The following is a 9,543-nucleotide window of genomic DNA, read 5'->3' as shown; positions in this document are numbered from 1 at the left end:
ACTTGTACAGGTAAAGAAATCATATTTTCCCCTGTCCATGCTTTTCTTTTCCTCCATCTCAAAATCCAGTGGAAAAACTTCCCTCCACAAACTCTGTGGGCTTGATCTGGTGCTCAGAGAAATCAATTGCAGTGACTCTGGCAGATAAGCATGACCAGGTCTCCTGATCCCTGAAACCTCAATTCCAGCATTTGTTTCTATTTCTTTAAACTTCCTTGCAGCCCTCAACAGATTTTGAGAGCCCCCAGTCCTGCTGTTCTTCTGGGATTGTTTCACCATGATCTGGGTCAAGTTTTATGGACAGGGCTGTTGTGTTACCCTGTGGCCAACAAAAAGAAATCTTAATTTAGCAGCTTGGAAGCTCCAGGTTAAACTGTGGTTACAGAGGGTGGAACCTTCATCTCAGTCCTTCCTCACTGTATGGAACTGCAGGCAGTGTTTGTGAAATTTCATTAATAAATGAAACTTATTTATATATCACATATTAAAAAAAGAATGGAAACAAAGGGGCTTGTCCTCAGCTAGAAGACACAAGCCACACTGCCAAAATCCAAACTTTATACCAGCTAAGGAGGCAACCTAATGTGTCTTCCTGCTGTAAGATGAGAGGATTGTGCCAAATGTAATTAGCTAATGTCTGAGCAGCTCTGTGAGCTCCCAGAGCAGGATGCCAGTGTCAATGTTAGGAGTCTCTAATGGTTTTGTCTCTTATGTATGGTTTTGTTTGATGATGGCTCTTCTCTCTCTTATTGCCACCATGTTTCTCTCTAAAAAGAAAGCAGATTGTCTTTTTTTGCTTCCCCAGCATCATCATAATGAAAAAATTTCTGCTTCTTTCACTCTGAGGTGGCAAAGAACTCCTCTGGAGCAAAAAAACAGCTTTCCTTTTCCTGCTTCCTGAAAAGCCTAATTTCCTCAGGCAAGAGCCTCAGCTCTACTGAATTCTTCATCTGCCAATTTAAAGGACTGAAACAAAACACTGAGAGGGCCATACCCAGATAAAAGAGGATCTGAGCTTTTTAAACTTTGGAGGGCTTTTCCCTGCAGATATCTTGGATTCTCCCAAATGCTTCCATGAACAATCTCACAGTCTTAGACTCTCAATTTCAGCAGCCCCTTGCAAGGGAGTTTCAAAGTAACCCATTTAACACCTGGAGATGCACCAAGAGTCCAAGCAGCCTGCTAAAGGTCACCAGAGTGTGTGGTGGAGCTGCTCAGATCAGAGTTCTGTCCCATCCTGTTCTGACCCTCTACAATTTCAGCTGATGGAGCAGTCACTAACAAATTCCATTAGCCAAAACAAGCCATGAAAACTTGGATTGGTCACTTGCTTGAAGGACATTCAGACAATGACCTGTTTCCTGCTGTCCTCTCCCAGTGTCACCCATACCCCTGCCTCCTCAGGTTCCACCTGTGACACTGAAATAAGATTTGCCTGGGTGTCACTGGGCAGAAAGCTCTGGTTCCATGAGAATTTCCTGGGGTTTGGGCTGGCAAGTGCTACAGGAAAACTCATCAACTAAAAGAGTAAATAATGCTTCTTTCAGCACTCACCTTTCCCTTCTCTTCACAAGGGTTCTGAAATTGTCATCTCTGTTCTCTTTTCCTAGGAAAGATTTCACCATGGTAGAAAAGAAGCCAGCCATCCTATTTTATCAACAATAGTCCCTCTGTGTTTTATACTGGACATGAAAAGCAGCATCTTATAAAAAGGGATTATAAAAGCAACATCTCTGTCTTGGAGACAGGCTGTTTTATTGGAAAGAAATGTCACTGGAGGGGTATTCACAAACTGGGGTGCATCTTTCTAATCAGAATTTCAGATTTATATATCACCCTTCTGTTCTGCTGTCTGGTAAATGAATGTTAACCACACCAACACGTTAAAAAGATGGAATTATATTTAGCCTGCATTCTAATAACAGCAATTCTTTCTGCTAAGTTTGAATAAATATCACTGTTGTATCACTGCAGAAGATGAAAGTTCAGGCTTACAAACTCCAGGATATCTGGGATCAGCTCCAGCTCCTGTTAAGGTCAGTGCAAAGATTCTTGTTTACCCTGATGAGAGTTGATGACTATAAAATCAGATTATTATCACAAGTGCCATGGCTGATCCTGTAACCAACAGTTTGATCTGGGAACTGGGTCTGTGTGGGCACAATCCTACACACAGAACACATTTCCCAGTAGGGAAACTGACCCACTACAGCAAGAAAATGATCAAAGACAGACAAAGATGGGACCAAATGCAGCTGTGAAGAATTCTCAGGTGCCCCAATCTAAATTTTCTTGATTTTGAATCAATAACAACTGATCATGAGAAGCTGGGAGGAGGTGCCAGGGCCTGAAATACTCTGAAATTGCCCTGGTTTTGTGCTCTTCTTAATCATCTGAACATCAAAAAGGGGCTGTAGATGCATTTTCATCTACCTGATGTAGTATAAGTCAGATCCTTGATTTTTCTGTAGTCAAAAAGGGAAATAAAGGGTGTATTCCACCAGAAGGGAAAAAGTCACTTTTGCACAAAATACAGCAACTTTGAAACTTTCCCCTCAGAACGTGCCTCCCCAAGGAGCTGGAATGCTCCAGCTACACAAACCTCCTGCAGGCTTTGGGCTGATGGCTGCATCAGTCCCACACTACAACATTATTTTTAGTGGTGTCAGTCCTGATTAACAATGCCCATTTTCAAGAGTCTGATTTTCCATTGTTGATCCAGATTTCTGCAGTGCACTTCACAGGAGCAGGATTAGACCTGAAGTAGGGGAAGGCTGAAAAGAAATCCTTTTCTCTTGGTTGACATCTTTATTTTTTTTTTCCCTGGCAAATGGTTGTTTCCTTCCCATGTAAATTATATGGCTTGTTCTTAGGGTGGCTGCATTTTAATACATTACATTGTAAATTACACCCAACCATTGCATGATTGATTTGTCATTGTGCCATAAATTGTAGCAGATTTTTAAAAGAGCTTGTCTTGGTTTACCACTCCAGCATTTAATTTATTTCTAGGACCAGGTTACTGTAACAGTCATCAAAATATTGAACACAGAGAATTCATTGGGACATTTCTCAGAATATTCCAGCAAATCCTTGCCTTTCAAAGGCTGCTCTTCCTTACTTGTGGCCCTTCAAACCATGCTTACAGAGGAGGGCAGGTTGAAGCTAAGGGAAATACACATATTTTGTAATGAAAACTTTACATTTAAACAATGTCCAGCTGTTCCCATTTCTTGTAGGAAAAGAGGAAGAACTGTGACACACAAAATCTAAGTGGCTAAGAGAAAAATGGCAGAAAACAAAGCTTTTGCTCCTGTAAAAAACCAGACTTGATTACTGCAGGCTTCTAAAAAGAATCCATGGCATGAGCAAGGGCTGAAAGTTGTTCAACTTTTTGGGAAGCCCTCTACAGATTCCACGAGAGAGTTACCAGATTTTCTCACATGTTAAGAGTCAAAGGAAAATGCAGAAATTATTAAACACATTTAGCATGGAAGCTCTGTGGGGATGAGCAGTGGGCAGTCAGACTCCTCAGTCATGGGCAAGCTGTTCATTTTCCTCTGTAATTGCAGTTTCTATATTTAAAGGGGAGCAAAAGCCCCTCACCCTCACAGAAACCCTACAAGTAGCCCTCCAAGGAGCTTTTGCCCTCTGACAACTGCACCTGGATTTTTGACAGTCATGCAGCACAGCATGGCAATTCTGTCCCAAACCAGAATATTTTGGGATATTATTTATCAATCTGATGTGCTGGTGTCTGTACCATGGCTTGTCTTGGTATCAGAGGACAGACACATTAAATTCATGCATTTGAGCTTTTTAAAATTGTGATAAATGTAATGTATAAATTGGGAAAAACAACAAGGTCCTGTTATGTTTAGAAGCAGGTTATTTCCTGGTGGGTTCCTATCATACAAAGTGTCTCACTTGCTTTTTCCTCATTAAATGATCTCTGACACAATAATTACCTGAGCCCTGGGCCATGTTCACCAGAGCACCCGAGGCCACTGCAATTACATTGGAATAGAGCTGGAGTGGCACTGATCAGCCAGATGCAAATTTGATGACTGCTCTAATTACTGTATTTGGGATACCTTAATGAAAGAAGAGCACGGGTGTTTATGTGTGAGAGAAGGAAAGATGCCTCCTTTGGGATGCTCCACAATGGGAAAGTGCTAGGTATATTAAATATTTATAGAACAATTAGTATTCAGCTCCTCCCACAAGTTCAGATGTGAGTCCAGATCCAAACTTTCCCTAATGGGTGTATTTAGCCTTTTGTTCAAGACTTAACTGTGCACAGCCCTGCCTGTGTTTTCCTGTTGCTTGTGTTGTGTGAAGCTGGAGCTGACCCAGAGAAGTCCATGAAAAGATTCCAGGCTGACTGTGGAGTGGGAACTAATTAAATGAATTGTCTGTGTCAAATACCTTTACTAATGGAATATGAAATAATATTAAACAATGCCAAAATATTTCCATAAAAACTTGAATTCGTGAAAAACATTCAAAAGAGGAATGTTCCAATATTTACCTCTACAAATCAGTTTGTAGTTTCTTTAATGATAGAAATACCACTCTAGTTGGCAAAATTGTTCAAATTCTTAAACTAATAAGTTTGTTATAAATGGTTTTCATGAACTCATAGACAATTAATGGTCAGTAATATTTCCAAAAGGCTGAATTCACAGCACTGCATTGCACAGCCACATCTGAAAGGAATCCTCATAGCAGGAAATCTGAAAAATTAGGTGTGCAGTTTAAAAAGATCATATAAATTAGAAGGTATCTGCTATTAAACTCTCTTTTAGTAACTCTCCACATGGATTCTGAAGGAAATTGACTGAGCTGAGCTTTGATGCTCTATTTTCAGAGCATTAAAGTGAGGTAAGATAAACTCCTGCCCTTTCAGTACTACAACAGACTGTCTTGGCAGTCACAAGGAGAAAAACTTTCAAGAATATGAACTGGTTTGCAGGGAAGTGGAGCACTGAGAGGAAACCAGGGCTCCTCCCAGCACAGCACAGGTCACCCAGAGCATTGAGCAGATGCCCAGCACTGTCTGAGCTGCTGGAACAGATCCTCTAATGTTGATATCTGACTTCAGGAGACAGCATGGAAAAGGACAAATCATGGAAAACACTCAAAGACATTTTCACATGTGTTTGAGCTCTCACAGTAAACTTTTTATTGACTTCAAATTGTGATAGCATTCCACTGAATGAAAAAGCAATCTCAGCTTGTGATGGTAACTTTCATTTTTATCTCAACATTTCACTGGTCACATATTTATTTGCCATGAATAATTTAGCATAGTTAACAGCTCATCACAAATCTTTGGTGTTTCCAAAGCCACAGCCCTCAGATGTGGCCCACAATGAAAAATGGGAATCTGCAGCTGCAAGGATAAAATGGCAAAGTTTGGTTTAAACTAAGAAAAGCATTTCTCTCATAATACCTGTTAGAGCATCAGTGTACAGAGTAGAGCCCCACAGCCACTGCTGAGTCAGTATCAGAAATACAACAGCAAAACCAGTCCTGATCTGTAATCTTCAAGGAAGGGAATGTGCATCCTTCCAGTCATTACAGTTTCCACTGTCTAATATGCCACATATTAAACTCTGTCCACTTCAAAAGCAGGAACAAGGAGCTGTTTCCTTTGCATAGTGTTGACAAGTAATTTGATTCATATATTTATTTGGAATTACCAAATGAGAAGTAGTTTAAGCAGCCTCCCAAACCTTTCCCTTTTCATTTCTCCTCATGCTTCAGTTTAGTGCTCTCAACATGTCTGAACAAATTGCTTCTATCTACAAGCTTCACTTTACAACAATATCATCACCTGATGAGCAGCTAAAAGATACTAAAACACCTAAAACCAAAAGCATAAAGGTTATTTTCCAAAGCCTGTCAGTAAACAGAACTTTAACAAACCAAATTGTGAAGGTATTTATGTTTAATACCTCAGGGGGAAAAAAGGAAGGTGGGATGGAATGTTTTCTGCAGCTGAAGTTAAGGCAGAAGTTAAAAAGACAGTTCACCTCAGCTCACTATAAATAGAGGCTTCCAAGCAAAGACCTATCAGTGCAAAGCAGATTTGGACACCAAAATGTACCAAGGAAAGAACTGATTTAGCAGGAGACCTGCAAAGAGGAAAAGCTGGAGACACTGGGAACAGACAGGGAGCCATTTCTCTCCAGTGGCTGCTGGAGTGGCACAGATTTCCCTCCAACTTCACAGCACCAAGAACCAATATTGCAGCTCTGACTGTGCCTCTTCATAGCCACAGCCCCTGAGTTTGGGAAGTGCTGCTGAGGGGCCTGGCAGTCCTGAGGATGGGCAGCCAGCAGAGAAGGGAGGTTCCCACATGCTTGGCAAGACCAGAATGGACAGATACAGAATTGTCTTTGAAAAGAGAAGGGTGGGTTAGTTTTCCCCTGCTCCCTGCAGAATATTTCTGTAGAAGGATTTATTAAACCAAGCCCAAATACTACTTTTTGGAATATGGGAGGCCTCCATCCAGCCTCTTGTGTCCCATCTCCAGGTGATCCCCCTTTTGGTAAGGGGGAAGTTATATTGAGCTATGTGACAGGAGAAACAGCCCTGCTGTGTATGCATAATTCAAACCCTATGGGCTTTCCTCCAGAACAGGGATGGGTTTTATTATCATGAGGTATTGTGATGAAGTATATAAGAACTTTAAATTACTGTGCAATGGATGAAGTATGAGAATTTTAGGCACTGAGTTACTTCATTTCCAGTTTATGTTTTCTTTCTTCCCTTTGAAGGTAGGGAGGTTCTGTGTCCTCTCAGGAAAGACAAAGCATGGCTAAATGGTGGAAGATGGTGAGAGTACTTTTTTTTTCAGGTAAGTAGAACTTAGCTTGGAGCCTGATGTGCCCTTTGGCTGTTACTGTTTCATGTCTGGCCACACATGTTAGCCCCAGAAATCCTCTGGGCTTCAAACTGCTATTTTTGGTCTTTATGTGGACTTGTGTACAGACAGTGGAACTTCTTTGCAGAGCTACTATGAGCTGTGAACAAGCCTTTGAGGAGGGTCCTACCAGCCAGGAATACAGCAAAATGTGGTGGAGAGACCAAAACCATATTCCACTGTACAAGGAATCCTGCTAGCATCTGAAATCAGGAGACCTTTCCAAAAAAAAAAACATTTTGCAACTGTCATGTGTCTGGCCCATCTGCTTTGCCCATCGTGATAAGCAATTTATCCATGATCTTGCCTTACTCATATCCCTGGAAAAATTGCTGCTCTGTGCAGAGTGATCAGTTTCTCTTTCAAGTTTCAGCATGAAGTGCAAGGCTGTAAGCAGCAATATTGGGTACTCTGACTCATTCCCTTGGAAGGCTATTTTTATGATTGTTCATGGAACTATATCTTAAAACTTTCAGGTCACGTTCTTAAATCACTTTCACAGCTTTCTGCCGAGCCCTCCCAGCGCAGCGGTTCTCCCCTGGAGGTTACAGCCTCTCCGAGGCTCTCGGGGCTGGAACTGCCCTCTCTCTCTGCAGCCTGCGAACCCAAAATGTTGGCTGAGGACCTCCTTCCCCTTTTCCTCGCCTCGGTAAGTGGCTACAAGTCAGTGCCGTTTAAAATTTAATCAGTCTCGTCCTAACAGGACATAGTTCTTGGATTTTAACCATCTTCTACACAAACCACTAAATTCAGCCACACTAACTGCCTCCTGACAGAACCTTTATCTCAAGAACCTCTTAATGAGCTCTCATTAGCACAAATTGGCCCTGAATATCTCACCACTTCCTATCTCCTGCTTTCTCTGCAATCCATTAGCATCTGTTAGCAGCCTCGTTTGAACAATTAAACTTTACGGTTTCTAGAAACACACCAGAAACACCAGGTTCTACTGTGAGATCTGGGTCTTTGAGAGACCTGGGAAGGGATTCACACGGTCCAGCTTGACAGAGCTGAAATTCTACCTGCACTTCATTGTCCTCAGAGGAAGATTTAACAGAAGTTTTTGATGTCACTGGTGACTCTGCCAGTCTCTGGATCACTCTCTTGGAGGTCCCCTGGAAAAGCACTAAAACTCAATGTCTGATGTTAAACAGGAAGAATCTACATCCTTTCCTCTCAGCCCAGGGTCACGTTTCTCTGGCTGATCTCTGCACACAACTTTGCCTTCTCCTCAGAGCTGATTTGCCACAGCTTTTTGCTGTCCTTGTTTATGTCCATCTTGGATGGCTCACACTGCCCTAAGCAGCTGGATTTTCACAGTCATGAGATAACAAATTCTCATTTAACTTTGTTTCAACCACCAGCAAGAAAACTCAAACTCAAACCACTCTAAACCATTACAATGGGTCCTGAAAGTGTGCTCATGGATTAAAGGCTTGAGGGGCCCTGGAAGATGCTGAAGATCCCTGGCAGAGGATATGGACTCCATCCCTACTGAAATCAGCCCTACTGAAAACAGTAATTGTGTGGCGTGATGTGAACTGTTTCTTCTGCACTTGTCTGGTGACTGTGTTTAAAGTCCCCTGAGAACAAACAGATCAGAGATTTCACAGCTGCACAGAGCTTGTGCCTGAACATTAATGGCTACATTGGCAAGCAGATGGGAGCTGGTCTTTCTTACTCTTTCCTAAAGATGTACCATCTTTTCTCTTGACATTTTGATAGAGCAGCAGATTCTCACTCTGTGTTATATTCCAGACATGCAGCTGAGAGACGATTAATGTCTATGAAAGTGAAAACACTGCACCTTTATTCCTTATAAAAGTCTTTACTGTGTCTCATCTTGTAGGATAACATCCAGAACAGGGAAACGGTGGCTCCATTCAAGTCTATTGCAAAACTCCCGGGGATAAAAGTCTCTCATTCATAAAGCTGTAAGCACACCTTACTATTTTTTTTAACTTTAATTAATGAAATGCTCTCAGGACGAGCCAGTGAGAACAAAAACTCAACTTCAGCCTTCATCTGACCAAAAGTCTCTATTTTGCTGATACAGGTGTGAAGGTTTTTCTAGGACCACATAGCAGAAACAGCCTGTTCCTTTCTCAGTGTAGGCTGCCATGTCATTCCTCACCAACTTGAAAACCATTATGGAAATAGATCTTTATTTACTTGTGGTTGTTTGGGTTTTTTTCCCCCATATGTTAGGTTTTAGAGATAATATTGATTTCCTTGCTCCCTTTCGTGCATCCCCCACAGTGGGTTTCATCTTACAGATGTCATATTCAGTAAGAACTGAATCATTTGCTAAAAAATTCACCATAATGCTTTAAGTTCGTCAGTTTCTGCTGCTCTCCAATGTTTTTGCTAAGTTTAGCAAGAAGCTGGGGTTAGGAGATGGCAATTTCAGTCCAGGTGTCAGGAAAAGTCTTTGCGGGCTTTACCCCGCTTGCTGAAGCGGCTGGGACACTTGGAAACGCGAGTTTCAGAACGCAAAGCGCAGTTCTCCCGGGGCTTGTGCAAACTCGGCTCAAGTCCTTTAACTGCAGGGCAGAAGTTCCCTAAAGGCCGGACCAGCCGCAGGTTTTGCGCCCCGGCCGCGCTGCGGCAGC

The 9,543-nt window shown here is 42.0% G+C and overlaps 1 long non-coding RNA gene across 1 annotated transcript; it reads left to right on the top strand.

Annotated features, from left to right (window-relative positions):
- The first annotated feature begins 1,618 nt into the window (after window positions 1-1,618).
- Window positions 1,619-7,545, top strand: LOC127060204 (uncharacterized). The gene is made up of 3 exons (XR_007778937.1): window positions 1,619-2,036; window positions 6,786-6,865; window positions 7,434-7,545. It is a non-coding gene; the product is annotated as an uncharacterized LOC127060204 (long non-coding RNA).
- The last annotated feature ends 1,998 nt before the right edge of the window (window positions 7,546-9,543 follow it).

Source organism: Serinus canaria, chromosome 15, assembly GCF_022539315.1.
Source record: "Serinus canaria isolate serCan28SL12 chromosome 15, serCan2020, whole genome shotgun sequence".
In the NCBI taxonomy this organism is placed as follows: Eukaryota; Metazoa; Chordata; class Aves; order Passeriformes; family Fringillidae; genus Serinus; species Serinus canaria.
Note: the sequence above shows the minus strand (reverse complement) of the source record. Positions and strands in the feature narration are given on the sequence as shown.